Here is a 4,824-nt window from a genome sequence, read left to right as displayed (position 1 = left end):
ATGGAATTCTCCGGTTGGAACGTTATTGAAGATAAAACATCCTAAAGATTGATTCAATACATCGTTTGACATGTTTTTACTGACTGTTACGGAACTTTTTGACATTTCGTCTGCTTTTAGTGAACGCACTTCCTGACTTTGGATTTGTTTACCAAACACGCTAACAAATGTAGCTATTTGGACATAAATTATGGACATTACCGAACAAAACAAACATTTCTTGTGGGAGTCCTGGGAGTGCATTCCGGCGAAGATCAGCAAAGGTAAGTGAAGATTTATAATGCTATTTATGAGTTTTGTTGACTGCACAATTTGGCGGGTAACTGTATGGCTTCCTTTTGTGGCTGAACGCTGTTCTCAGATTATTGAATATTGTGCTTTTGCCGTAAAGGTTTTTGAAATCTGACACAGCGGTTGCATTAAGAACAAGTGTATCTTTAATTCTATGTAAAACATGTYTCTTTCATCAAAGTTTATGATTAGTAGTTATGTTATTTGACGTGGCTCTCTGCAATTTCTGGCATTTCTGAACATGGTGCCAATGTAAACTGAGGTTTTTGGATATAAATATGAACTTTATCGMACAAAACATATATGTATTGTGTAACATGAAGTCCTATGAGTGTCATCTGATGAAGATCATCAAAGGTTAGTGATTAATTTTATCTCTATTTCTGCTTTTTGTGACTCCTGTCTTTGGTTGGAAAAATGGCTGTGTTTTTCTGTGATTTTGCGGTGACCTAACATAATCGTGTGTGGTGCATTCTCTGTAAAGCCTTTTTGAAATCGGACACTGTGGTGGGATTAACAAGAAGTGTATCTTTAAAATGGTGTGAAATACTTGTATGCTTGAGGAATTATTTTAATTATGAGATTTCTGTTGTTTGAATTTGGCGCCCTGCACTTTCACTGTTGTCATATCGATCCCGTTAACGGGATTGCAGCCATAAGAAGTTTGACAACTGAACCCAAGTATATCAGTTGGCATTAACAAGCTACCTGTTGTATTCTTTGTCAACACACACACACAGCAAATACAGGGACATTTATTTTTCAGCGAACATTAGCTATGTCAACTTCAGTCTAACTAAATGAGGTGGAGCTAACAACATATTACTTGACTATCTGAGGTGGAAGCTAGCTACAGTAACTACCTAATAACAGGTACACAGAGAAACMGTTGCAATTTTAGTTGCAGTTGAGTTGCTTGCTAATGTTAGTTGCTGGGGGGTGTTACACAAAACACTTCAGACGCAATTAGCTAGTTACCTTCAACTAGAGTTGCAACAAAGTTGTCCAGTGTCTAATGCTAGCCTCGTCAACAACATTCATGACCGGTTAACGTTTCCTCGGGCTCCTTTGCATTGACTCACGTCGCCTCCTCCGTTCAGTTGCTTTTGCTTGACTCTGAAGTCAGCGACGTTGATGATGGTCGGTCGGTAATCCCAACACCATAACCCTCTAAATGTCAAATGGAGGCCCAAGCAGAGGGCATTAAATAGGCCTATGGCTCCTTTCCATTCGGAAACTCCTGGTTGCCGCATTGAAAGTGCCCTTTATCGCTAAGCCTGCCTCCGCGAAGTGCTGTCTGCAGATCCTGCTAGCTCGAGCTGGCATGTCCTTTCTCTGCAGGACATGGAGCCACTTCTTCAAAAGTGCAGCCTATGGTAGTTTACCAAGGGATTTTTTTGGAGCCAATTCATACAGCCCGGCGCTATACAGTTCATGTTTGAATTACTATTTGTTGTTTCCATCTTCGTTGTCCGCACCTAACCTCACTCTCTTCGATTGACACTCCGCGTAAAAACTCAATACCACAGACAATTTGATTACGCACTGGTGTCAGTCGTTACTATGGCAATTTAAAATGGCGCTGACCATAGCTCAAATAAACTTTGTAGACGATCAAAATACTAAACATAGAGATGTTTTTATGGTAAATGCACATGTTTAGTATTAGTAGATTGTTAACTGTAAATATAAGCAGAGAATTATTCAATCACCCGACCTCAACCCAATTGAGATTGTTTGGGATGAGTTGGACTGCAGAGTTAAGGAAAAGCAGCCAACAAGTGCTCAGCATATGTGGGAACTCCCTTCAAGACTGTTGAAAAAGCAGGTTGACAGAAGGACAAAGCTGTCATCAAGGCAAAGGGTGGCTGCTTTTTTGGTTARTACATGATTTCATGTGTTATTTCATAGTTTTGATGTCTTCACTATTATTCTACAATGAAGAAAATAGTTTAAATAAAGCAAAACCCTTGAATCTGTAGTTGTGTCCACACTTTTGACTTGTACTGTATGAATGTATATATACAGTTGGAGTCGGAAGTTTACATACACAAATACATTTAAACTCAGTTTTTCACAATTCCTGACATTTAATCCTAGTAGAAATTCCCTGTCTTAGGTCAGTTAGGATCACCACTTTATTTTAAGAATGTGAAATGTCAGAATAATAGTAGAGAGAATTATTAATTTCAGTTTTTATTTCTTTCATCACATTCCCAGTGGGTCAGAAGTTTACATACATTCAATTAGTATTCGGTAGCATTGCCTTTAAACTGTTTAACTTGGGTCAAACGTTCCGGGTTGCCTTCCACAAGCTTTCAATAATAAGTTGGGTGAATTTTGGCCCATTCCTCCTGACAGAGCTGGTGTAACTGAGTCAGGTTTGTAGGTCTCCTTGCTCACATACGCTTTTTCAGTTCTGCCCACACATTTTCTATAGGATTGAGGTCAGGGCTTGACTTTGTTGTCCTTAAGCCATTTTGCCACAACTTTGGAAGTATGCTTGGGGTCATTGTCCATTTGGAAGACCCATTTGCGACCAAGCTTTAACTTCCTGACTGATGTCTTGAGATGTTGCTTCAATATAGCCCCATAATTTTCCTGCCTCATGATGCCATCCATTTTGTGAAGTGCACCAGTCCCTCCTGCAGCAAAGCACCCACAAAACATGATTCTGCCACCCCCGTGCTTCACGGTTGGGATGGTGTTCTTRGGCTTGCAAGCTTCCCCCTTTTTCCTCCAAACATAACGATGGTTATTATGGCCAAACAGTTATATTTTTGTTTCATCAGACCAAAGGACATTTCTCCAAAAAGTACGATCTTTGTCCCCATGTGCAGTTGCAAACCGTAGTCTGGCTTTTTTATGGCGGTTTTGGAGCAGTGGCTTCTTCCTTGTTGAGCAGCCTTTCAGGTTATGTCGATATAGGACTCGTTTTATTGTGGATATAGATAATTTTGCCACAGATAACCTACCACAGAGGCCAAGCTTCCTGACATCCAGGACCTATATACTAGGCGGTGTCAGAGGAAGGCCCAAAAAATTGTCAAAGACTCCAGTCACCCAAGTCACAGACTGTTCTCTCTGCTACCGCACYGCAAGCGGTGCCAGAGCGCAAAGGACCAAAAGGCTCCTTACCAGCGTCTTTAACAACCCTTCCTACATGTACAAATTACCTTGACTAACCTGTAATCCCGCACATTGACTCAGTACCGGTACTCCCTGCATATAGCCTCGTTATTGTTTTGTAATTTTCTTGTTATATTTCAATGTTTTKGATTTTTTTTTTCACTAGTTAATTTAGTAAATATTTTATTAACTCTATTTCTTAAACTGCATTATTGGTTAGTGGCTTGTAAGTAAGCATTTCACTGTAAGGTCTACGTATTCGGCGCATGTGACATAGCCTGTCTTCAAATCAAATGTTATGTGCACTACTCTTGTACTTTAACTATTTACACATCATTACAACACTGTATGTAGATGTAACGGATGTGAAATGGCTAGCTAGTTAGCGGGTACGCGCTAATAGCGTTTCAATCGGTTACGTCACTTGCTCTGAGACTTGAAGTAGGGTTTCCCCTTGCTCTGCAAGGGCCGCAGCTTTTGTGGAGCGATGGGTAACGATGCTTCGTGGGTGACCGTTGTTGATGTGTGCAGAAGGTCCCTGGTTCGCGCCCGTGTCYGGGCGAGGGGACGGTTTAAAGTTAATCGGTTACCATTGATGCTGTTGACCCGGATCACTGGTTGCTGCGGAAAAGGAGGAGGTCGAAAGGGGGGTGAGTGTAACGGATGTGAAATGGCTAGCTAGTTAGCGGGTACGCGCTAATGGTGTTTCAATCGGTTACTTCACTTGCTCTGAGACTTGAAGTAGGGTTTCCCCTTGCTCTGCAAGGGCCGCGGCTTTTGTGGAGCGATGGGTAACGATGCTTCGTGGGCGACCGTTGTTGATGTGTGCAGAAGGTCCCTGGTTCGCGCCCGTGTCGGGGCGAGTGGACGGTTTAAAGTTATACTGTTACATAATATGACATGTGAAATGCCTTTATTATTTTAAAACTTTTGTGAGTGTGTTTACTGTTACTTTTTTGTTTATTTCACTTTTGTTTATTATCTATTTCACTTGCTTTGGCAACGTAAACATGTTTCCCATGCCAATAAAGCCCCTCGAATTGAAATTGACAGATTTTCCGCCGAGTTGTGCCTCTCATTCCTCTTCCTCTGACGCAGGCCAAGCAAGCGATGGCTGAGAGAGAGGAGGATGGTTAGTGCTCTATGGGATCCTTAATACGTCCACATCCTAAATCATAACCCTAACTTTACCTTAAAGGTAGACTCAGCGATATGATATAGATGCAGAAAGTGAACAGCATAGTTGGTTAATTTCCGCAAAAACTAAGGGCGTTGAAGCGTGGGGATAACTGCTCCGCTGTTTTGGAGCCCTGGCAACAACGCCGTACACAGCGTGAAGCAACCCGTGCACATGCGCAGATACTGTCCGTGTTCGAGTGCATCAACACCGTTATGTATCATTGG

This window comes from Salvelinus sp. IW2-2015, unplaced genomic scaffold, assembly GCF_002910315.2.
Source record: "Salvelinus sp. IW2-2015 unplaced genomic scaffold, ASM291031v2 Un_scaffold1832, whole genome shotgun sequence".
NCBI classification, from domain to species: domain Eukaryota; kingdom Metazoa; phylum Chordata; class Actinopteri; order Salmoniformes; family Salmonidae; genus Salvelinus; species Salvelinus sp. IW2-2015.
Note: the sequence above shows the minus strand (reverse complement) of the source record.